Source organism: Manis pentadactyla, chromosome 14 (genome assembly GCF_030020395.1).
Source record: "Manis pentadactyla isolate mManPen7 chromosome 14, mManPen7.hap1, whole genome shotgun sequence".
Classification (NCBI taxonomy): domain Eukaryota; kingdom Metazoa; phylum Chordata; class Mammalia; order Pholidota; family Manidae; genus Manis; species Manis pentadactyla.
In genome coordinates this window covers 39,484,630-39,511,199 of record NC_080032.1, presented here as the reverse complement: position 1 = coordinate 39,511,199, position 26,570 = coordinate 39,484,630, and the positions used below count along the sequence as shown (strand labels likewise).

General features: G+C 38.3%; 1 protein-coding gene and 1 long non-coding RNA gene across 13 annotated transcripts in view; one reads left to right on the top strand and one right to left on the bottom strand.

Annotated features, from left to right (window-relative positions):
- RBMS3 (RNA binding motif single stranded interacting protein 3) overlaps window positions 1-26,570 on the top strand; it is a 1,308,700-nt gene that overhangs the window by 547,588 nt on the left and 734,542 nt on the right. The gene's annotated exons all lie outside the window — the stretch shown is intronic.
- Window positions 3,970-4,664, bottom strand: LOC118912769 (uncharacterized). Its single transcript, XR_005024908.2, has 3 exons — window positions 4,481-4,664; window positions 4,312-4,374; window positions 3,970-4,104 (listed from the first exon to the last, which is right to left on the bottom strand). It is a non-coding gene; the product is annotated as an uncharacterized LOC118912769 (long non-coding RNA).

Sequence of the window (26,570 nt, the reverse complement as noted above, 5' to 3'; positions counted from 1 at the left end):
CTTTTCTGTTCCATTACAAAATCAGTGCAAGTTCTTTTGGGGGTAAACAGTCAAAGGTTTTGAGTGACACTGAGAGTGAAAACTTCAACTCCCTTCTTTCCTAGCTGTGAAGGGTAGTTATTTATCCTTTCACTTTGTGGTTGTGGATGCTTATTTTCCTTCAGTAGCTCTTCAAACTTGGATGTGTATTTAAAAACTAGTAATAAAGACATGATAACAAAACTGTAACAAAGTGTGCACCTCCAGACCCAAAAGCTAGCTTCAGACACAGAGCACTATGGATCCCACGTGCTCCTTTAATGCTTCTTCCAAGCCCCCTGAGGTAATCATAATCCAGGATTTTGTTTGAAGCATTTCCTTGCCTTTCTCCATAGCATTGCCACCTTAGGTGTTTAAACGTATCATCACTTAGTTTTGAAGAGTGTAAATGCAAAACGTACTCTATGTCTTTTGCAATTTTTTTGTTTGATTTTGCTCAGCATTAGGTTTTTGAGACCCATCCATTGTGTGATTAGCTGTAGTTCATTCAGTTTCACTGTTGTATTATGAAATTGTTCGTTTCGCAATTGATTCATTCATTTCAGTGTTGATGAGGATGTGGACTGTTTCTTGCGTTTGTTACAATGATCAATGCCACTGAGTTCTGTGCCCTGGTACTGTTGCCTATGCCAGGGAGTAGAATTTCTGGGTTGTATGGTGTGGTCTATTTAAGCCATCCAGGCAATGCCAGATTGTGTCTGTACCACAATTTATGGTTGAACAAGAGTCTCTTTTGTTTCCTCTTATGTGAAATACCTGTACTTTCTCTTCATTTTTCTATTGAGATATTTGACTTTTTCTTATGATTTTTGTTTTTTTTCTTTAGCTGGATAATGATCTGTATGTAGCAAATATCTTCTCTCTGTGGCTTGTATTTCACTTTTTGTTGTGTTTTTGATGAACAGCTTTCTTAATTCTTAAAACAGCAAGATTATTAAGATTAATTCTTGAAACAGCAAGATAAATCAATCTTTTTTTTTTTTTAACATGCAGTGTCTTTTCATGTGTAGACACTTTTTTTTTTTACTGCAAGGCAGATGGTGTCGGTCTCGTCCACCCCCTAACCCCCTTCTAGGCCAAACAGAACAAACACACCTATGTTTCATAGGAAATTCACCCTCAGGAAGCCATGTAGGATATTTGTGCTGGGGATGTGAGGATGATTAAGGGGATCATGATTTCAGTGCAGGGCCTCATCCTGGATCCCTCGGTCACCGTGCTTCTCTCATCTTTCTCTGCATGATCTCTGGAAACACCAAGAAGTTGTCTGGGAAAGAATAAGGCCATATTTACTCAGGTCCCCTTGGGACCTCAGATTCCCCTCCAGACAAGTGTATCAAGGAAGGTCTTTGGAACAAATTCAGTGTTATCCCTGAAGAATTCTGTTGTGCTGGATAGAGGACCTAACAGAAATGGAAAGCTCATGACACTCACTATTCTAAAACTTCCTTTTCTTCACTCAACAATGTATCACAAACATCCTGTCCTTGCCAAAAATATACAATCTATCTTCCTTTTAACTGACACATAAAATATAATTATATGGCTTTGTAATGAAGCCATATCTACATCTTCTCTTATTGAAGGTCATGTAGGTGGTCTGGAATTGTTCTAATGTAGCCATAGAGTGAATACGTGTGTGTGTGTGTGTGTGTGTGTGTGTGTGTGTTTACATGCACATACAAAGTGTGTATATATATGTGTGTATGTTTGTGTATATAAATATCACCATATATGTGTGAGAGTGTTTCCTAGCACTGTTTCAGAGAAATGTGATTGCTATGACTAATGACATTTTCATTAAAAATTTTTATGTGGCTGTGAGGTTGCCTTCCCATCAATGTTGACAAGGGTATGCTTCACTCTAGCCTATCTTGGACACTACGGGTCTCTTAGACTTTTGTTAATCTGGGTGAAAATGGTATTCTCTTGTTTTAGTTTACATTTCCCTCATAACTAGGGAGCCCAACCATCTTTTCAAGTGTTTATCAACCATTTATATATGTATTTTAAAGAATTGACCCCCTTCCCTGAATCAGAATAGAATGAGTATAAAGCAGTGTAACCGGAGATGTTTGCCATTTTACTACATTGTATTTTCATCATAAAAGAAGTAGAATAGCATTTATATCATCTGCAAATTGGTATTTTTGTGACTATTTGTACTTAACCTGAAAAAATCACAAAACTAACCATGCTAAAAATCAATGGATTTGTCTGGGTTTGCTGCTTGAAATCTTTTTGTTTTGGTATTTTGAAACAAGATTTTCAAAATGCTTTCACCACCGTTGTCTGGCAGTCACATGTTAAATATTTTTAAATCAACAGATGTAAATTAAACAAAACAAAATAAAACAAAATCCTTATTAATTCATTACAGCAAAAGTTTAGCAAGTGTTCTATACTCGGGATTCTAATCCTGTCCCACAGGACAAGCTTTTTGCGAAAATATTTGTAACTGTTAATGACTGAATGTAATAAAAACATAAATAAAATTCAGGAAAATCACACAACTCAGAATAAGAGGGAACATTTGGGAAGGTCCATGGGTACCTCAGCTCTCCCGGTAATGCTCTGTTTCTGAAGCTGGGTGACATGGACACGGGCATTTGCATGAATGCTTTATAATTCCTCATATTTATAATATTTCTTAAACAATACACAATCCGCACTTGCTTTTTCCAATTCCACAGTGGCACCTAAAAAAAGATTACCACTCTAAAGCTTAATGATCACTTTGGAGGGGTTCGAATGCAGGCATATTTGGCAGTAATTCTGTGCAGAGATGGTGGCACTGGTCCACCAATTCTGAATGGCCTGGCTGCCTGTACTTCATCTGGCAGACAGACACTTCGATGATAGCAAGTACGAGAATTCCTTTCATTTGTATGGCACCACGAGTAATAAACTTTCTTAAAGGCATGAAAAATATCCTGCAGGAAAAGATGAAAAATAGGGATGATGTCTGACTCAACAAATCTGCTCAGCCTCACTTTTGTAAATAATGCAGTTTTTAAATGTAACCAACTGTTCTCCTTGATGGACAGTTTGCGTGTATTACACTATAGACCTGAAGCTCACAACCTTTGGCTGCTTCTTAAATTGAGAGGCTGCATTGCTTCAATCTCTCAAAATGCATTTGTTTTCAAGGCCTGTGGGTAAGCATGGTGGACTTTGTGTGGCTACCTATTTGGACATCTGGCTCATTTTGAAAGATAATAGATTGAAGGCTAATAATCATCACTTTGGGATTTAGTAATTCAAATGCATAGGAATATTTTGTGAAGTGGTCTCCTTAGGATGGGCAGCTCTGTCTGTTTAAACGAACACAACTTTGGTTGGCAAAGCTCTTTACTGATAGACATGAATAAAAATGTAACCTTGGTTGGGGAACCCATACTTCATGGTTTGCATTTGGCCGTGGCGTGAGCTCTGCCTCCCCCTCAGGTGTCAGAGAGGAGATTTACCCTGTCTCCCCATTGCGTCAGAGTGGTGGGCAACACTACAGGCTGTGCCCTACAACATGTAGAGCACAGTTCATTTAGGTTTTTATGAGTCCTTCATATTCCCATTATGATCCCAAACAGGAAAATGTCAGTGCAGGGAATGATTAACACTGTACACCAAAATCTCCTTGATTTTCCTTTTTTTGTTAATATTCACTGAACCTCTAAACCCAGGAGGTATAGTTTCCTCAGCCTTGAACTTTGTGTACACCTTGGAGATCTTCAAGTACCATCTGAATGGTGATTTCTCTGACTATTTTGAGAGAACACAGATCAAGGACAGAGACCTGATAAACATGGTACATAGTGCCGTTACTTTGATTATTTTGCTTATTTAGCCAATACTTGTTATATATTCAGGGAATACCTACTGTCTTAGTCAGCTTGGGCTGCTATAACAGAGGACCATAGATGGGCTGGTTTAAGCAACAGACATTTATTTCTTGCAGGTCTGGAGGCTGGAAGTCTGAGATCAGGCTGCCTGCATGGCCAGGTTCTGGTAAGAGCCCTCTGCCTGGCTGGCAGACGGTGAAGTTGCCCTGTGTGCTTTCCTGGGTGCCTGTTGAGAGAGTCAGAGAGAGACTGAGAGAGATCTCCCTCTTCTAATAAGGCCACTAATCCTGTCATGAGGACCCCACCCCCATGACCTCATCTAAACCTAATTACCTCCTGTGGACCCCAGCCTCCCAATACAATCATATCAGGGGCTAGGATTTCAGCATATGGATTTTTGAGGGGACATGGACATTTAGCCCATGACACCTACTTTGTGCCAGGAAATTTCCTAGGTGCTGTCGTATATTTGTTCAGGTATTCATATGGCTGGTTTCTGTAACGACAAACCAAAATCTCAGAGACAAAACAAAATAGAAACATATTTCTTATTCATGTGAAGGTTTTCCACCCAGAGATTAAGGGTGTTGGTTTCATTACACCTCCCAACTTCACGGTCTCCTGGAGCCTTGGAGTCATCTCTAGGACCTTCTTCATCCAACCCGCTGAGAAGGCAGGAGAGAACAGAGAATTGCCATTGGGAGGTCTTTGCAAATCCAGCCTTGCAGGGGGCACACATCACTGCCACCACATTGCACTGGCCGGGACTCACATGTGATCCTGCTGGCTGCAAGAAAACTGGGGCCCGCGAGCATGTTGTTTGGAAAAGAGAAAAGGTGTTTGGTGAGCATGAAGCTGGTCTCTGCCAAATGTGCTACAGTGTTAGATGAGAAGGTTCCTACTTGTAGAGTGTCCCTTCTGGTGCAGTATGATAGACCAGAGGCAGGTGAACTGATACATGCCTAAGAATTACAGAGAGTGGTGAGTGCTGCAGAGGAAAGCACTAGGCAAATGGTATTCAGATGAACAGCAGACAGAAGGGAGCACTTCTGAGGACGACGAGGAGAAAGAATCTCTTTGGAGATGAAATTTCACCTGAGACCTGATAGAAGGGAGAGAGCCAACTGTGTGACATCTGGAGGAAAGCTTTCTGGTCAAATTGCAAAGTCAGGGTCAGAGTGGACTTTCTGTGCTTGGAGTGCAGGAGGAAGGTGAGTCTGGCTGGAGCGGAAGTTCAGCTGTTGACTGAGTGGGAGTGGGATGGATGAGAGAAGGACACGGAGAGGCAGCTTATGCAGGGCCTGTGGGGTCTTCCCTGATTCCATGTGCAGAGGTTTTGCTGAGCATTTCGGGTATGTTATCTCATTTCATTTTTTCAACAAATCTGAGAAAAGGATATTATTGATCTGCTGAAAAGAGATGAGGAAATGGAGTCTCATGGAGTTCACATGACTTCTTCAAGATCACATAGCTCTACATGGAGAACATAGCCAATGATTGTGTAACATCTTCCTATGTTGACAGATAGTAACCTCACTAGTGGGGGAAGGATATAATAATGTGGGTAACTATTGAACTGCTGTGTTGTCTACTTGAAACCAGTATAAGATCGTATATCAACTAAACTGCAATAAAAGAAAATCATATAGCTGTTGAAGAAGAGGAGTCAGATTCACAGCTGGTCTGACTCCAAAGCCATGCTTCTAACCATGACGGAGCTGTGCTTGTCAACCAAGTTCTTAGTCCATACTGAGGACTTGTTTTCTATTCCTTCATGAAACAGTACAAAAGAATGTGCTTCTTAAAATTCTGACAACTTGAAACCGCTGAGACTGGTCCGATGTATACTGAACAAGGAGATATTTAAAATATTCTCCATTTAAAATTTTTTCTCAAATAAATATGCTTTGTTCTTTTATTAATAATTTTAGTGACATTTATCATTGTCAGTTATGAAGTTTTGATGATATAAGGACATTTGTGAGACAAATGTAAATGATTTCATATAGTAACACTGCTCTCAGCTATTCCCCTCTCCTAAAATACACAGTGACCGTATTCCAGATTTAACTCATAGATTCTCCAACGCATTTTTGGTAACTGACGGGCACCCTTTGAACTACCATTTAGCTTGCTGAGTTTATATTTGTTCAAAGTGCTTCCACCTACATTCCCATCTCTATTATCTTGGCACCTAACTTTCCTTAGACATATCTACCTAATTTTGAACTTCTGATACATAAATTAACAGATTAAATCATTGCCAGTCTAATCAAAAGCTAGCCCCCTGGAAATCCTCCATCAGTTGAGGATGAAGGATAACATGGAGTTTTATTCCAACACTATCATTCATTTCTTCTTTCAATTACTTCTTTTTCACTTATTTTTTACTCATGACATGTTTTCTCTAAGGAGGACAGATACAAGCTCATTCTTGAATTGGGAATACAAAAGTAGTTCAACATGAGACATGTACATGTGGAAGAATTATCCCCTGATTTATTGTCCATAAATGATGTTAGATTAACAGAGAACAAGGAATCCTGCAATGTGTTGCCATATGTGGAAAGTTGCTTCTTTGTAAGCCTAGCTGGTAAACTTTGAAATTATCATATGACATGTACATGTAGGCATAGAAAGTCTCCCTTTTGTTCCTCCTTAATCTACTAATACATGAAAAATCTTAAAGATCAAAACTTATATTTTCCTTTAAGGATAGGGAGAACTCTGTCATCATTTACAGAGGAATACTCAGGTATAAACAACCCATAGGGCTGAAAAAAGTTAAATAATATTTTTTAGAAGAAAACTAAAGGCATTTATACCAGGTAATCTCTATGAACATAGCACTTTCTCCTTCTTACCATGCTCCTTTCCTATGATCTCTTGTAAAGTTAACACAGTACAATGAGCAGTGAATATAGTGTCAGAAGACCTAAGTTTGTACCTGGACTCTGCCATTTATTTGCTTGCTGATTCTGGGCACATCATTTGTAAATTTTGACTTGGTATTCTTTGCTGCAAAGTATGATAACATAGGTGAAAGTAACTTAGTAAATATTTAATGTTATATTGATGGGAAAATGTTAACATCATTAGACTCAACTTTTCTGATTCAGCCTCGCATCCTGACTACTAAGCTTCTCTCATTCTTTTTGTAAAATCTCTCCATCATGCCTGGACCTTCCTAACTTCTAAGCTTTCTCTTATTTTGCTTCATTCAAAGCTTTCCCTGAACTTCTTCCAGGATCAAGGAAGCACCTTCTAAGTGTGGACAGAATCATAGGTTCATCCATCCATGCATTCCTGAGGCAAATAGCAGCTCCCATGTGTGCCCTCTCCATCCCTGTTCTTGTTCCTTCATTCTTCCTGATTCCTTTTGTCCCTACTTTTCCCTTCTTCCAGGCAAATACAACCTTATCATCTCCTTGGACTTGATGAATTTTAGGACTCTTTGAATCAAATGATACTCCTCTTCTGGAAACAAAGGGAGTCATTTATATTCCCTTAATTTTCAACTCAGTGGAGGTATCACTTCCTCCGGGAAGTCCTTCCTGACACCATCCTCCTCCGTACTGAAACATTGCTACAGGTTTGTAATTATATAATATATGATTGCATGATATTATATACAATTTGCTTTGGGGGGAAAATGTTTTTTGAATTACAAAGTAATTAGAATTATCTTTTTAAAATACAGGTTTTTCTCATTGATAATGGCTTATATATTCAGTCATTCACATATTCATTCTTTTGACAAATATTTTATTGAACATCTGCCATGTGCTACATGTTGGTCCAGATGCCTGGGGTACAGAAATGAAGAAGATGAATTTGCTTAAGGAGCTCATGGTTTAAGGGTCTAGAAGACACACACAGATCATTAGACTCACAAGGCAAGGATCTGTGGAAAGGGCCATGGAAGCACCCAAATTATACACTGCCTTTGCTTTCTAACTCTGGGTAAAGTGAAGGTTGCCACAGCCAGGATTCTCACCTGGCCCTGGTCAGCTAGCTCACTACACATGTGTGGGCAATACGTTGTTACTGACTCTATATAAAGAGCTCTGCCCAGTGCTCTGGGCAACATGGTGGCACGGCTACAAGGCTGCAGGAGAGCAGAGACTGGAGCAGGGGCAGCATCGAGGACAGAAACTGAGAAGGCTACAGGGGCAGAGAGGCCCAGAGGCAGAGAGCAGCTTGCTGCATGCAGACTTGCTCTGAGTGGACAGGATTCTAGTGATTGACCTGCCACCGTGGGAATAAAGTTGGGTATAAACCCTTTCACCTCAAGAATGTTCCATTGTCATTCCTCAGTGTCATTGAATCCATAGTGAACTTGTCTGGGACTGAAACCCATTGGCAAGACACTAACTAGGGGTGACTTTACAGAAGAAAGGATACTTTAGTGGAATCTGGAGAAATTAAGTGTCCACTATATGTATGGGAGGTCATGAAAACAGACAAAATCACAAGGCAAAGGCCTATTTCTTTACACATCATCAGCCTCCTGAGCTGGAATTAATCTACAACATTAGAGAATTGGTTTAGATGAGTTTTCATGTATCTCTCCTAATTCTGTGCTCCTGGGTTTTTGACAGTGTTTTGAATATCTTCTCTGTGCAACGCAATGTGCTGACATTTGGGGAGAAAATGCTGGCTCTATTCTCAGTTTACCCTGTGGTGAGACATGGTAAAGAGGTTTCCCTTGCTCAGCTAGCCAACATCAGGAGTGCTTGAAGTGCTGTATATTGAGAAGGTTGTAAGATCACATGTAGATTCATTATAACAAGAGCTGTAATTGATTACTGATGTCTGTCCTGATGATGGAAAGGAGTAAAGCAATGTGAATCACTTTGTTTTCCTAGTAGAGGTTAAATTTAGAAATTACCCAAAGTCTTATGAAAATAAAAAGTTGAAGTGATGAATTAAAGAAACCCAAAGAACAGGAAAGCCAGAGTGTCGTTTTATGAGTATTGATATTATTAAAGACAAAATCCTCATTTTTAATATTCTTTTACCAACTAGTCCAATGTCTCTAGATAATAAAAGTGATTTTGCATTTTGGGGATGCAAAGAGCAACTCAGTTTAATGTGCCCTGGGCAAATTAGATTTCATATGCTCTCCTAACAGCCTGTTTTCCATTACAACACCCCTCAGATGTGTCCCCCCCTCACAGCGTATGCTCTTTTGGGCAGGAACCACTGAGTCAGTACACTGAACCCTGCATCCTCAGCAGTTAGCATGGAAGATACTCAGATGTAACTGCTACACAGAGGTGTTTAATATGTAACTGCTGCCTGAGTGCTGAGTGAAAAATGGAAAGTACCCCAGCATAGTTTGTGTAACTTTTCAGCTATCTAGGTAGATACAGAAATGATCACATGTGCAGATCATAAACAAGATGTGAAAGAATGTCAGATAGTTAATTGAAACCAACAGTGTGTGAGGAAGTGAAGTTAGAAGTGATGTTATTTCAGAAGTAAAACTTTATAAATCTTGCATTTAACCAAATGACAAGCTAGCTTTTCATTTACACAATGGAAATGAACATTAAAGTATTCATAAAGACTAGTAGAGAAAGTTATTCTGATGGAGTGAAGTTTTAAATGCAAAGAATGAATATATTTTATAGATTATCTCAGCATGGAACAGATTTTGATGAATACAATGTAGACCATGGGTATAGAATTCATTTATGCAGATTCGTATGGCACAGCCCATTAGAGTTCTTGAAATACATTTAGCCCATGTTTAATAAAAGCTTGAAAAATTTGTAATTTTCTTTTGTGTCTCTATCCATTTTTCTCTTAACCTGTTTATACAAGACAGGCTATTCCTATTGTTGGGTGTAACTCTGAGAGAAACTTCGTTATTCATTAAATTATTTAGAGAAATGTTTCAATTCTAGGAAGTATTCCCTTCTAGCTTAACCTTAACAATCTTTTAAAATTAGAGACCCATGTTTGTCCTTACCAAGGCAATGACACTCTTATTTAAGCTAACACTATAGATCAAAATATTGATTATAAAATTTTGTGTAAATGTCAAAACTTCACTTTAAATGCTTATTAGCTGTTAAGTCAGCCTCTTCATCTTCAAGCTATAGCATATTATTTTAAAATTCTATTGCAATTGCTTTTCAGGAAGTCTTTTCTTATTTTCTTTTTCTATCACAAGTTTAGCATTTCAGAGGCATAATTTGTGACTTTGTAAGGAAGCTGTTCTTGGATGTCTTGCTACAGGGTAGTGTTATCAAGGATGAGGGTCCTTTATCACTTCCAGTCATAAACACCTGAAGAGAGGTTGAAGACCAGCCTTATTCTGAACTCAAACATAGAAATGTTCTTGTTATTTGACTATTGCTCAGATAACTAAACCTACCTATTGTAATTATAAAAATTATATTAGTAACCTGATTAAAAAATAATGACAATTACACCTTCCAGAATTCCTTCTTACTTCAGTGTTTTGTGTATTTTTCCTTAGCTAATCTGGTGTTGACCTTTGAGAGTTCACACGCGATATCAGATAATGTGCAAAAAGACAATGGAGCTTCCTTGACTTAAGGAATTACATTCCAATAAGCCCATCATAAGTTCACAATATCATAAGTCAAAACTGCACTTAGTACATCTGTGGGAAGTTGGAGTTCCTATGGCCAGAATCCTCACTGAACTTACACCACTTGATGATGTAACTGGTCTGTTGCTAGGCTACCGCTTCCACACCTTTAGGCAATAAGCTATTATTGAGCTATATAGAGAGCTCGGCCCAGTGCTCTGGTGGAGGCAGAGACACTAGTGCTCCACCTACTGCTGGGAGAACAAGCCGGGTAATAAACCCTTTCTCCCCAAGAACGTTCAACAGTCATTTTTTTGGTCACACTGAATCCATAGCGAACTTGCCGGGGGCTGAAACCCATTGGCAAGACAACATGTAGCCTCCCAGACATCCTAACTTACTTAACCCAGCGCATGTTAAATGTGCTTAGAACACTTGCATTAGCCTACAGTTGGGCAATGTTCTATAACACAATACTTCGAGTAAAGTATTGACTAGCTTATGTAACTGATTGACTATTGTACTGAAAGTGAAAACAGAATGGTTGTAAATGGGTCGTTTGACCCACAGGACTGGCTGCCGCTGCCGAACACTATAAGGAAGGACTGCATTGCTTATGCTATCCCAGGAAAAGGTCAAAATTTCAAGTTCAAAGTACTACTGAACTTGTGGACTTTCATACTTTTGTAAAGTGGATAAATTGTAAGTTGAACCATTATTAGTTGGGGACCATGTGAAATGTGAAAGATTGCTAGAGAGATATAATTAACCTGAAAAGGTGTGAATAACTGAGTAACTCATTTGCTAACACCCCCTTCCAGGATTTAAATCCTGAACATTATTGGATAGAGATAAGGTAGTTCCTAAGCTTGGCTCTGCTTGAGGAATTTGACTGCCAGGGGATTGCATGTATTTCTTTATGAAGAAAATTTTAAGCTATTTTTTAACATAAAAATGGTCTAGCAGTCTACTTGCCCATGAAGTTCACATGATTATATATAACGAGGATTTTTCCTCTGCAGAGTAAATAACCTCCTTCCCATGTGTATATTGATATAAACTCTCAGTGCATTTGTTTTATGATTTAGCACAGATGGTTTCTCCCTTGTTTGAGGCTGAAAAATAGATTTCCTTTGGATCCCCTGGAGTTCTTTTTCTTTGATGGTTAGAGAGTAGATATTAGCTTTTCCTGAAAATCAAACTTAAAGAAAACTATTGCTATGCCTTTAAAATGTTTTTTTTTAATTTGTGTATATTTCAAAAAGAAATGTGCTGTAGTAGTGTCTGTTGTTAGCACATATTAGAATTTATGTTCTCATGATGGCAAGTCCCAAAGAGTCATAGAAAACCAGATTTTAAGAAAAATCACATGAAAATCTATTATATTGAGACAGGTGCTTGGCATTTATTGTGCTCTTTATTTTACATATTTTATTAGTGTCAGTATAAGATTCAAAAGCATATTACTTTCTCTGTTTATCATATTTAGAGGTAAAAAATTAATCAGAATACGTAGGCTATAGTCTAAAGATTTTTTGTGGTATGGTAAAGAAGATTTAAATATTTCTTTCTCTATTTGATCTAAGCTATTCAGAATTGCTACATATGTTTCTAGGTCAGTATCATTTAGTCTGGCAAAAATACTTTGTATTTACGAAATCATTTAAAGTCATTAGTTCATAATTATCAAAACCATGAGGTACACAGTGTTATGTTCCCTAATGTAATAAATGTAAAGAAAGGGAAAGATTACATGGCTTCCCTTAGATGACCCAGGATTTGGGGGAAGGGAATTAAAGAAATATTAGTTCATAGTTTTCTTTTTTATTTGCTCGTTTTTGTTTTGTTTTGGGGGACAATGTTGTCTTCTAAGGTATGGCATTGAAGAGAGCTCCTCATTCCTGTACTGTGAATTTCCAAATGGGAACATGCTCTGCTTGGACCCATTGTGTCTGAGATGAACCCTATGATAAGAGCACGAGTAACAGCTAACATTTATGGTGTAAGTTATATTTGTCAGAGAACAAAACTCTTTCAACATGACTTCATTTAATTCTATTAATTACCCATGAGATAGAAACTATTGTTATCAGCATTTTATAGATGAAGAAAATTAGGTTTAAAGCTTGGAAATGGACCCAGTGTCAGGAAACTGATAGATATTATAGGCTTGCTAACATCGGATGATACGCTTTTCGCCAATAGAACATGTCAGGAGAAGAATCCAGCTGAATAGGAAAACCAGAATAAACCCCACCATTAATCAGGATATTGTAAAAGCCCTGTTCTAATTCTCTAAATTACTGTTGGACAAATATAATTAAGCCTCAAAAGTAACTCATCAGATTAAGATCCTACATTGTAATTTAATCCTTTTGGGGTTTGGTATTGCTATGAGCACAAAGCTGTTCAAAAAAAAAAAACTGTCAGGCTTCACAAATCTAATGAATTAGTAGTTCTAATTTGGTATCTACCAAATTCGCATACCTACCAAAGAAAACTAAGCAAACAAAGATTCTGACCTTCATATGTGGATTTTGTCCAAACTCATTTCCTCCTGGGGCCATTGTGTTTGCAGATGTTCTTTAACCATGGCATGGGCTAATTTTCCTCCATGCTTCTGCACCTTCTTCCTTCCAGCCCCATTCTTCCGATCCCTCATGCCCTGCTTGCCACCACTTCAGCTCCTGTTCATGTTTTCTTCCATCTGCTCACTATCCCTGAAAAGCTTTGCAAATCTTTAATGGTTCCAAGGGCAACTGATATGTGTTGATGCAGGGTCTATAAAGAGTCAATAAGAATTTTAAAGCCAGCTTTAGAAATGCTGTAATTCAGTGGCAGGGGTGAGTGAGTGTTGTAAATTGAAAAGCTGTGCTGCAGATTAAAACTAAATCAATATATGCTAAATAATTGTATGTCTGTATTCTTCATGCAGCTTTGTCAACCTCCTTTGTCCTTTGTATAAATCTTCCATACATTTGCTCTGCACAGATGTGCATCTAAGTCTCTTTCTTGGCCACCTTTAAAATTTTGGATTTGCAGCACCTCTGCTCATTTTATTATGGAAAAAAACATCTTTGTCAAGAAATGACAACTATTAATAGAAAGTAATGAGGTTTTTCCAGCATGATACATTGGGGCTTTCTTTTTCTGCCATAAGTTGCTCATAAGCCACACATACTGTCCTTTCCAAGTTGGGTTGAATTTTATTTGCATTTACTTTGTCCTCTATCAGATTTTTAAAATCAAAAGTCCCAAATGGACTTTCTGTATAAAGTATTTTGAAAGTCCATAAGTAAAAGACAATACTTCAAAATGAGAATAATGGAAAAAAATCATGTTTAATACATCTGATAATTATTGAAGTAACAATCTCCATTGGTTCCATTTGGAGTTGGCAGGGACAGGAGCACACACAGCTAGTCCAAAGAAATCCAGCTTTATTCATAGGAGAGCTCACAGCCCTGGAATTTGGTTTTACACTCCCTATTGTTTTCTTTCTTGTGAAACATTCCTGCCACTCACATGTAAACCAACCAACTAATCTGCACATAGTTATTCATAACGATTATAATGTTGAAAACACAAAACATTAACCAAACTCTAATCTCTCTAAACAGCCTGATTCCTTTGAAGTAAGAGCAAAGTGTTAATATTTCTGAGGGATTGTTGTTCTCATCATCTGCACATCCTTTAAATGTTTCCCACAAATGTCTCCCACCACCTTCCCCATGTCCAGATGACTAACATATGTTCCTGTGTTTTTTTAAAGCAAGATTTCCATTGATCTTAAAACACTGAATAAATAAAGAGAACCTGGAAAACATGGAAGTAGAAAGGTCATGATCTATGTAGGGGATGTTATAGTGTAGGAACTCAAGATTTCCCCATTTGGGGTCCTAAGGAATTTAACCTGCTTTTGTTGATCAGTGTAATAAAAGATGCGACTATAACTACATAAATAGTTGGTATTTTGCATAAATTGTATGCCCTTCTCACTAAAGTTAGTGTGCCTTTTAAACAATGATTAGCCATTGGTAACTTTGATTGACAGCTATACCATCATGATTCATCACAGATGGCTGTACCTACCACCATCTTCTCTTTACTCATGAGATGAATGGGAAAGTGGATACCAAAGCATTATTTTATTTCATTCATTCATTCAATAAATACTTGTGGTCTTTGTAAGATATTGGGGTATAAATTGAAAGATAAGTAAAACACTATCTCTCCCAATGGGCATTCACATTCTAGTGGAGGAGCAAAGCATATTAGAAACAAATAGCAACACTCAGTACAATATATAGCTGGCCGAAAAGAGATACCTACCTAGTGCAATGGCAACTCCAAGGAGAATGTGGGGGGAGATGTGGGAAAGGAAGAAGAGATCTTCCTAAAGTTGACTCAACTCCCCAGGTCCAAGCACTGAGAACCTAAAAACTTACACTGCTCCTTGCACAGGCCCTGGGTCACCTCATATCAACTAGAAGAAGAAACTCAGCTCCACTGATTTCCTTAAAAATGTCCAGTCACACTTCTTCTCTGACCTTGAATAAATTCACTGAGTATTTCATGACCCAGAGTAGGGATAATAGATGCTCACAGTCTTCCCCCGTCTTCCTAGTTTGAACCACCACTCATTCTTTCTTTTTATACCCTGACATTAAAGAAATGTCTGTCCTAGCTGTCTTCAGTGTGCTCAAATCTTTAAAAAATTTTGGCAGCAGCCTGCATTCACTCCACCACAACAGACTCACTTAGTCCATCCGAATTTACTAGAATATATTCGAAGCAAAGACAGTTCTCCTTCAAGTAGGAATTGTTGTAACAACCTGTAAAAGAGTGACACTTGTATGACACAAAGAAAGCTTCACTGAGATGATGAAAACTTAGCTGAATTAATGAATGACCTGGGGCATTCCTAAATAAATAAGATTAGGGCATGCTTATTGAGTGCCAGGCACTGTTCTAAGCATGTTAAGGAAAGTAGCTCATTGCATTTAGCAGAAAATCTGAGTTTTAGTACTAGTCCTGTTCCTGATTTTACTGAAAGCAGGAAGAGAGAAAGCGCAGAGGTAAAGCCAACAGAGCCAAGTTCTACAGCTGATAAAAGGTGAACTGGCATTCAAACCCAAAGGTTGCCTCAAGACTGTACTTTTAAAAAGTATATTGTATTACAAAGGAAGCAGGCACCAAAGAGCATACTGAGTCTGTCAGAGCACTGTAGGTGTCAGTTGGAAAGATGTAAGAGACACCCAAAATAGTAGTAAATTAAGCAATTTATGAATATGTTCCATGACATAGAAAAGTCTAAGAATAACTCTGAAATTAATTCCATCACCTCTCACATCCATTGGCTAGAATTTGGTCATATAGCAACACTTTCTTACAAAGAGAGGCTACCAAATGAAGTTTTTATCTTAATGACCATGTACCAACAAAAGTCTAATGCTATGTAAAAAGAGAAGAGAGATGGAAGGGATCACCCCACAACCTGTGCTGAAGTGTAATAAGTCTTCATATTTATCCTCAAATTCTTTCAAGGTCCATTCCTTTTCTAAATAATGTTAAATTAGACTTGAGTTACAAAAGAACTTTGATAGTCATCAGATACAACAGATGCATCCTTGTTTTGTTTCTGCAAAACACAGACATGTGGAATCATTAGGGTGTATTCTTTAAAGGTGCGTGGGCATGTTTTGTGTTGAAAACAGCAACATGAGAACAGATGTACCCACAGTGCCTACAGGTACAACCTCGTTCTGTGACAAGGACGAGCCAGTGATTTTGCTTAAGTCAGGAACAGAAGTGTTGGATGGCATATGTTTTCTGAGGGAGGTAAGAATACAGATCAGAAGCTGGGCAACTGGATGATACTGAGAGGAAGTCTTTGGCCTTTCAATACTGATGGGGCACTCACTGATCTTTCCTTTCCATTAGGTTCTGATCAAACAGTTAGTATATAAATAAATGCTCTGCAAAGGGCAAACAAATTATCAAGGGTTAAATTTGGTAGCGTGGGAGAGGCATTGCCTTTATAATGTTGTAAGTGGGTCACTAATTAAATGAAGCCGGAACCCTAATTGATACTGTGTTCATTTACCAAAGTCAACTATATTGAAGAGCTGAACATGGGACAATAGCAAACCCCTCAACTGCTTCAAAAGTGTGTAGAGTCTAGGTGGGTGGTGCTAGACAAAAAGGGCCCTGTTGTGGTATTATGCACCAGACATTATATCAGGCAATGGGGCTCAGCCATGAACAAAAATAACATCTCTGCCTTTGTGGATCTTACATTCTGGATAGGAGATAAGAAGAATTAGTTAATTAATACCATGATTAAATATAATAATAATAACCTATTTAACAAATAATATTTTAAATAAAAATGTTTTCAAAAGATTAACAATAAGCAAGTAGGTAATAAAGATCTGATCTGTTATATGGTAGTGGGATGTGCTTAGAGGAAAAACATAGTCTGGTAAAGGTTACAGAGAAATGGAAGGTTTAGAATAAGTGGTCAGAGGACATTTCAGTGGAGACTCTGCTGAAATGGAAGAGGAAGTCAAGCAGTGGTCACAACACGTGCTGTGGCCCTGAGCTGTGGTAGTGCATAGGTATTCTAGGAACATCGAGGCCAGTGTGACCACAGCAGAGTGAGTGTGAGGGGGAGTCGTAAGAGCTGAGGTCAGATGTTTCTGAGGAGCAGATGGGTAGAGACTGGCAAGCTGAGATAAAGACTTGGCATTTTATTGGAACGTGGCTGTTATTACTATCCACAGCTCCTTCTGTTGCCTATGTCATATTTCTTATTCCATAAGCCAGCCCTTCATCTCAGCAGAGTTTTTAACTTGGTGGATTAGTTTAGGCCATCATCCCTGAAAGGTTTGGAAGCCTTGTATTCTCAATGCCTGTGCCGTTATGTTTTCTAATCGCTTTCCAACAAGTTATACTATTGGACATGAAATTACTAAGCGGTATCTCAGAAAATCTCCTGGGTTCCAAGAGTATTCCTCCCTGCCTCCTTTGTATAACATCTGAAACTCAATTTCCTCTTGGTAAATGACATGGATTATCCAACCAGCATGTGAATCGCCTCTGCTTATTGCTCCAGTGGCACCGAGGACTCCGAATGGCCAGATGATGGTGTCAGTTTCCAATTCAGTGGACCTTGTGTCACCTTGCCAACCATTCTTCCTGGGGAACTAGGACAGATGAATCAGCAGAGCCTAGATTTGCAGGAATAGAAAGCAAATATTTTATGAATGGGATATTAGTTGTAATAGTCGGGAGGAACCACTCTGCCTTTCCCTACAGTTTTCTGGCTATCAGACAGATAGCCTGCACGTCAGTCTCTGGTTAAACACTATATTGCGTCGTAAAGGTTGGTACTCTAAAGTGTCCCGAGCGTTGCTTTCCAAGGGTTGCCATGTCTGAGTTTTCTATAGGCTATTCTGATCTATCAGGTCAGCTTCTTCTAGATAATGGCAACACCAGTGAATTCCATGGGCAGGAACCCATCTCTGGACTTTTTTACTGTCAGTGAGTTCCTTAGTCAGAAGCGATGTTTTGTGAAATGGTCATGACATCAAAAGCATCAAGGAGAGAAAATGCAAATCAGTGCCTACAAATGTTTACACTTAGGAATACATGGCTCCTCCCATTGAGGCAGAAGGCTCCCTAGTAATCAACCTGCTGTCGGGGAGCCGTTTGATCTACCTGGGACTGGTGTCATACAAGAGGCTCTGTGTTGGTCTCTAATGCATGCAGGTTAGTTGCTCAGTCATTGAAAGCCTGATTGACCTTGGTGAAGGAAATCCAAGCTTTTGAACACATGGGTGCCCACAATCCCTCTGCCATGATTACTTTTTAATTGAACACATTAGCAGGAACTGGAACACTAGAGAAGGGCTGATGGATATCTACTGAGTGTATCTTCACTGCCACTTGATTATTGAGGCCTTCCTCTGTAGTGGATGATATTTGGCTGTAAGTCATATAGATCAAAAATATCTTTACATGTGCCTTTCTCAGGGAGCCACCCAGATACCTTCTCCCCAGATTTCTTTATTACCCATCTTCCAATGATGTTCAAGTCCCTGACCATTCAGCCAAACAATTACCCACTGCCTGGGAAACAGTAAAACCATTTTCTCTAGTTATCTCTGAATCAAGAGAAGGGACAAAAGAATATACTGCTCATATTCTCTCCAGCAGATGTTTCCCTTTGATTTCTGTTTAAGAAAAACCCTAGATTGGTGAAATTATGCTGAAGAATCTATGTCCAGTTGCTTTTGCTTTCAGTATATTGTGTTAATACACCAAGCCCAAGTTTTTATGCTCAGTTAAACTGTTCATAAGAATTTCCCAGGAAGACTTAAGTATAGACAGAAAGGAGCCCACACAGCAGAGGTAGGTGCTATATGCATTACTTGATCAAACAACTGGCTTCTTCCCTCAGGACCTGCTCCAGATCCATCTCTACCTCCCATTTCCACTTGGTAGATTGCTGGTGCATACACTCAACCTTCTGGACTGATATGTCAATAACATGATTGGCAGCTCAAGAAGGCAGTTTCTGGATGTCTCTCAGTGGAGTATGCACTATCCATAAAAGCCCAGTGGCAATCTAGGAGCTGTTCCTCAAAAAGCGATTAGTCATCTATAGAAGAAGATACACCTTTGCTCTGAAACCTTAAATGTCTGCACTGTGATTGTCCTACTGAAAGTTACTAGCAGATTTTATGAAACACACATACCTACCACAAGCACTTAAAACCCCACTGGACCTGCTGTGGGATTTTTTTTTTTAAGGCCTAAATAACAGAGCAGCTTTCCCTGCAGCCTGAATCTATAGCAGAATCTTCTCTTGCTCTGAGCTCCACTCAGAATCAGACATCTTAAAGTTAGTTACCCTTTAAATGTTATATATTTAAAATATATTTATTTAAATATATATATTTATATCCCTGAAATTTGATATATTTTGCCTCAAAAATCTAAATATACCAAGCTAGCATTTGCTTCTTTCTTAATTCCAGGTAGTGAAAGTTGCCACAATTTGAAAGTGTCTCAACTTGCTCCAGACCCCTGAAGTCCCAGAAACTTCGCAGAGGTAGTGGGCCTCTGAATTCCCGTGTTTTGTGCCTGCACTCTGGCATTCATGTGTCTCAGTTAAGCCTTCTAAGCTTCATGCCACTTCGTGCTCTCCGAGTGCTATTGGCAAAATGTGATCAGTGAAGTGAACCAGTAAGGTGATCTATAGACCGTCCAGACAATGAAGTCCCTATGGGCTAGAGTGTGATAGAGGGAAGGAGAGCTGGCATAGACTTTATGTGATACGGTGAAGGCATACGGTTGTCCATGCCTGTTGAGAACTACTAACCAATGTAGGAGATAATCTCTTAATCGGGATAACAGTAGGATTTAAGTTCATGAGACTCGGTGAGTTCACTGGGAAAGTAAGTATAGAAAAAGAGAAGAGGTCTAAAAAAAGAAGAGGCCTACTGAATAAACCCAGGTCATTCTAATATTTAGAGGTCAGAGAAATGAAGCTGGACCAATCTGAGTGCCTGAAGGGCGATGGCCAAGGTGCTCGGGACAAACCAGGAGGCAGTGGTAATCAGAAGGCAGGTGAAGAAATGTTCCAGAAGCTATTGATAGATATTCATCAGTTTTGCTGAAAGGTTAAGATAAACAAGGACTAAGAATTAAATGCAGAATTTAACAATGTGAGGGACTTTAGCAACTGGAACAGTTTCAGTGAAGTGGGGAATAGGGGGCCAAAAGCCTGGGGAAATGGATTCAAGAGAGAATGGGAGAGAGTAATTGAAGAGGGCAAATACAAAAGGTCTTTCAGTGAGTGTTATTGTAAAGATGATGAAAGAAATTAGTGTAAAACTGGAGGGAATGAATATCGATGCTTGTGTGCTGATGAAAATGATCTAAGAGAGATGGGAAAAGCAAATATGTTTCAGGAAAGGGGAGAGAGTTGAGCATGAATGAAGACAGTAAGCAGACAAGAATCAGAAGACGGTTGTACAGTTGGGGTCCAGTGATCATCTGCAGCCAGGGATCATAAAAGGGAGGAAGGACGGGGACAGTTTCAACTCAGTATATCTGGTTATTCTGTGAGAGGTGTACTCAGAATGGTTCTCCTTTCCCTCAGCCTTCCCTGTGCACACACACGCATGCACACACACATACAGACAGCCCTCCATGAAGGCACAAATACATTAGCATTGAAGCATGGAAAACTTGAAGGCCAGGTGGAGATGCTCATAAATATTCATCAGAACCTCATGCTGGTGTTCCCTGGCATTCTGTCCTCAAATATCACTGTTACATTTTAGAACCAACTATTTTTACTGTTAGATTACAAATGATCTCAGGACCTGGAGAAGCCTTTGTGCAATTTAAAAATAACAATGTATATTTCATGATTTAGCAAAGCAAACACAGAAACATTCAAAAACACAGATGCTATGGATGGCTTAAGGGACAGCTGCTATAATGTCATCGAGTCAGGAAAAGAACATCTTGCTTTTCTGTATTAGAGAGTCAGACATTTTTTTACCCAGAGTAACAGTTTGCTTATATTGTCAACCTAAGAGATGGACAAACTTTTTATGGTAAAGGAAGAAATAGTAACTATTAAAGGGAGGGATAGTAAATATGTTAGACTTGTGGGTAATATAGTCTCAGCCGCAACCACTCCATTCCACTATTTTAGTGCAAAAACAGCCATGCACAATGTATAAATTAATAGGTGCCGTGTTCCAACAAAACTCCATTTACAAAAACAGGTGGCAGGCCAGATTTGACCTACAGGCTGTTGTTTGCCAATCAGTCTTTTACATAAATTTGGAAAATAAAAACATTTATCGGTGATCCTAAAATTTGAAACTTTCCAGTATTCAATAGAAAAGAGATGCACAATATAGTCTTCTAAAATGTTTTGCATGTTGTATTTAGCCACTCAAAGAACACTGCACAACCTTGTGAATTGTTGGGTTTTCTGTGTATATTTAAATTCCTTGGCCTGTTAAAATATGGTTAGGAGGAAGGCAGTTCTTTAAAAAAATACCTCATTATAAAGAAGAAGGGGTACTAATTCCAATTAACTGAGGCAATGGCATTTAACTAGGATAAAACGTTATTTACTATACATATACTTTATTTCCAAGGATTTATTTTAATGTGGAAATAAGTATGTTTAGTCCTAAAGTGCTTAGTTAGCTTAAGCTTAGTCAAAAGTAAATATTGTCATGTCATAAATAGGAAATAAATATTTTCATATTATTATTAATTTTTATATTATAAAATTGCATTCCTATAATTCATATTATTGCTAATATTCATACAACTTAGTCTTTTGAGAAATACATCTATTGCCTTCATAGTATTCTAAGGTCTAACCCATCAACACCAATTTAACTTGACATGAAGAACGACTAATTCTAGAATGTCTCCCTTGTTTATTATGAATTATAATGTAAGAGAAAAGTCTGTCTTTAGTGGATTAGTTCTTTACATGCAGGATCCATCCCTCCCCTTTGTTCCCCCTTTGGAAAACCACCCTTTCCTTATTTTCATATGTGTCCTTCAGGTAGAGCTGATCTCAATCCCTGTTCTAGACGGCGTGGCATTCATCCTGACTGGACCAATCAGAGCACAGTGCACCGCAGATGTAGGCACATCCTCGTCAGTCTTAATCAGAGGCGTTTTCAGGATTTTCCTTTGAACACTTCCTTTGGCAGAGAGGCACTTTCTTTGCCTTGGGGAGGCTGGTGAAGTAGAACGTGATCCTAGTGCCTTTGGTGGATATCCCTCAGTGAGGGTTGAGCCTGCCTGAGAACAGAGATGTCTCTGAAGGAAGCAGAGCTGAGAGAGGGTAAGAGACCAGCCCGTGATGACTTTGCTGCAGGACCTGCACAAAGTCACAGCCATAAGTGCCTATCGGTCCCCTTTTTGCTCAGCTAGTTTTGGTTAGATGGTCTCATAGCAGCAATTTATTCACTACGAGTTGGGCTGGTCCTTGTGAGCAGCAGCTCCTTTAAGACCTTAGTGTAAGTCCATAGGAAATCTCTGAGATGGGCTTTACAATTTCTATTTTACAAGTGAGGACACCAAGGCAAAACAATATCATAAGTTCTCTAATTCTGCATTTAGAATAAGTTGCTTAGTAGCATCCAGAATTCATATTTACACCTTTAAGCCTCCAAACTCTTAACTATCCTTTTCTTTTTCCCTGAAGGGAAAATGGCATGGCAAAGGGAAAATGGAATGGCATGGCAAAGGGAAAATGGTCCTCACTTTTTCTTCTATTTTGTTCAGCCTCTACCATTTACAGCTTTGCCTCTGGAAACCCATCTATTCCCTGGCAGGGGAACATGCTAGAAACATAAGGAAGTCAAGGCTGGAAGCAAGTATAAGTAATGGAATTGGGTAACCTATAAAATATTATGCACTATATCTGTATCTAATTTATAGTTAAGCACATGAATGTGCCATGTTCTCATATGAAGAAGTGAATTCCTCTATTTACTGATAAGGTAAGGAAGCCTGGTGGATAAAAGTACATTTCCTGGAATCAGGCTTCTTAGATGTAAATCCCAACTCTGTTACTTCCTGGCTGTGTGACCTTGGCCAAATTATATGCCACTCTGTGTCTCCATTTTCTCATTTATAAAATAGGAGATAATATTAGTACCTACCTTATAGAGTTGTGATGTAAATTAAATGTGTTAACCTGTGCAAAATGCTTAGCTGGATCTGGCAGAAAATACTCCCTCAGCCACTGTAGACTATTATTATTATGATTATTGATAATGTTAGAGTCTGACACATTCTCTCAGATGTTTTTTGGTTTTCATGTATTTTTGTAGCACTACAACTAGGATAGACTTTACCTAAGCATTCTTGTGTTTTGTGGCCCTAGTAGGTTAACATCAAGTCCTTACCTTTCCACGCAGGCTAGCCTTCTTCCCATCCTCCCTCCTTCCTTTCTTCCTTCTTTTTTTTCTGCCCTTTTGGAGAGGTCACTGGGCTAAAGTTGGGTGGAGTATTTGTCAGGATAAACTGGATTATACTGCAGTAAGAAGATATTCCTGAAATCTCAGTGGCTTTGATTTGTTTATTGCTAATCCCACTCCTGCACTGCCAGTGAACTCTGTTCCAAAAGATATCTCAGCAAGTTAGGCTAATGGAGATTCTACACCTCAACATGTGGCATCGATGTTCCATGCAGCAGGAGAGCGCTGCTGATATTGTTTCTTCTTTTAATATTCCTGTATTTTTCCAGAATTAAACATTTTGTAAAATGTTTACAAGTGAAAATAAAATAATCTTGTCTTAAAATGAAATAATCCACAATTACAGGAAAACTATGACCCAAAACAAAAAAATGAAAAAACAAAGAAAATCCAAAATGTTTATCAGATCTAAGGAAGAAAGGGAGTGATTTAATGACACATGTTCATTTATAAGAACACTTCTTTCTTTTTCGTTCTCTTTCTTTCTTTCTTTCTTTTTCTTTCTTTCTTTCTTCCTTTCTTTCTTTCTTTCTTCCTTTCTTTCTTTCTTTCTTTCTTTCTTTCTTTCTTTCTTTCTTTCTTTCTTTCTTTCTTTCTTTCTTTCTTTCTTTCTTTCTTTCTTTCTTTCTTTCTTTCTTTCTTTCTTTCTTTCTTTCTTTCTTTCTTTCTTTCTTTCTTTTTCCTTCCTTCCTTCCTTCCTTCCTTCCTTCCTTCCTTCCTTCCTTCCTTCCTTCCTTCCTTCCTTCCTTCCTTCCTTCCTTCCTTCCCTCCTTTTAGAATTAACTTCAGTCCTTTTGTTTCATCATTTAGCACAAAAGTCAAGAAATTTAGTGGTAATTTGAAAAATCATATTGTACTTTAATATTGCAGCTAAAATCTTGAGTTTATTGATGATTTAAATAAATCTAGTAGAGAGGAAATTTCTCTGGTCACCAATAATATATAAATAGATGAAATAGTGGGAGCATGCACTACCAATAAAATTAAAGTTTAGCAACACATAGATGCTTGTGAAGTTAAGAAATTTTTGAAAGTGTCATTTTACTTCCCAAAGGCAGTAATAATGATGCAAAATATTGAGATCTTTAATGTTATTTCATTTTTAATAATGTTCTGTGGCCATTAATAATTCTTTTAAATTCAGCAATAGTCCCTTTCCACATTATTGTCACTAAGTACTTCCTGGTTGCAGAAGAAAGTATTATCCTTTACTTACACTCAAATAACTACCATTAATTTTAGTGAGAGTTTCTAAGAATGGAAAATGAACTGGAAAATAGCTATGATATCACCCCACACCAGTAAGGATCGCCACCATCCAAAAGACAAACAACAACAAATGTTGGCGAGGTTGCAGAGAGAAGGGAACCCTCCTACACTGCTGGTGGGAATGTAAATTAGTTCAACCATTGTGGAAAGCAATATGAAGGTTTCTCAAAAAGTTCAAAATAGAAATACCATTTGACCCAGGAATTCCACTCCTAGGAATTTACCCTAAGAATACAGCAGCCAGTTTGAAAAAGACAGATGCACCCTTATGTTTATTGCAGCACTATTTACAATAGCCAAGAAATGGAAGCAACCTAAGTGTCCATCAGTAGATGAATGGATAAAGAAGTTGTGGTACATATACACAATGAAATATTATTCAGCCATAAGAAGAAAACAAATCCTACCATTTGCAACAACATGGATGGAGCTAGAGGGTATTATGCTCAGTGAAATAAGCCAGGCAGAGAAAGACAAGTACCAAATGATTTCACTCATATGTGGAGTATAAGAATAAAGAAAAGCTGAAGGAACAAAACAGCAGCAGAATCACAGAACCCGAGAATGGACTAACAGTTACCAAAGGGAAAGGGATTGGGGAGGATAGGTGGGAAGGGAGGGAGAAAGGGGGAGAAAAAGAAGGGGATTACTATTAGCATGTATAATGTGGGGGGAGGCATGGGGAGGGCTGTGCAACACAGAGAAGACAAGTAATGATTCTATAGCATCTTACTATGCTGATGGACAGTGACTAAAGTAGAGTTTGTGGGGGGGACTTGGTGAAGGGGGGAACCTAGTAAACAACATGTTCCTCATGTAATTGTTGATTAATGATACCAAATAAATAAATAAATAAACACCCATTACCCACCCACCAAAAAAATAGCTATGAAGACTGAATAAACTCTTGATCTTTTTCCCCTTAATAATATGAATTGTACATCTTAGCACATAGTTTATTAATCTTGTATAATTCTCAGAATGTCAAAGAAATAAGTCTTTGAATTTCTCCTTTCTATCTTTTTAACTATGACAGAAACTTAACTATTGACTGATTTAATTTTTAAACTCAGCCTTAGATGTTAAGGATAGTTTTTCTTCCTTTTCTTCTTTAACTTCCATTTTTTTTTTTGTAATCATTCATGTTCTTAGTTAATCTGCTATTTCTAAAAGGAAATGAGGGAAAATAGTGAGTTATTGATCTGCCCTTGCTTTTTTGCTTCCAGAGGCCACTATTTGGTAATCTCTCAGCAGTTCCTTGATTATCACTATAGTTCTCAGTAACATACTTCCTATATTTTGCTTTTGGATATTCTCTTCTATTTTTCTGTTATAGGCATTGAAACTTTAACTCTATTGCTCATACCATTCTCATCATACTTCTTCCAATGTAGCTATATCTCAATATTTATTTAGATGATTATTCAGTGTTCACATTGTTATAGCACATCTCAGCTGTAGTTTCTACTGAAATTATACCTTATTTTTTGTGTAATTTTTTATGTACCTTGAAGTTAGTAATCTCCCTCTTGTTGCTGTTTGGGTAATTTTCCTGTTCTATTCTGGATGGCTGCTCTCCAGACCTGCTGTAGGGCTGGCCTACTGTGATATCCTTCCATACCTGTCTTGAGTCCCTCTTCTTCACTGAATCCATTGCCTTTGGCCCCAGTGTTTCTCTTTTCCTTTGCTTACACCCTCATTTTGGTGGTACATATCTTCCAATAATTTCCCATGACAGGCTATGTGGGAGGTTAATTTTGCTTCATTTTTGGTTCACATCTCATTGACAGTTTGGTTGGATATAGAATTCCAAATTAGAAA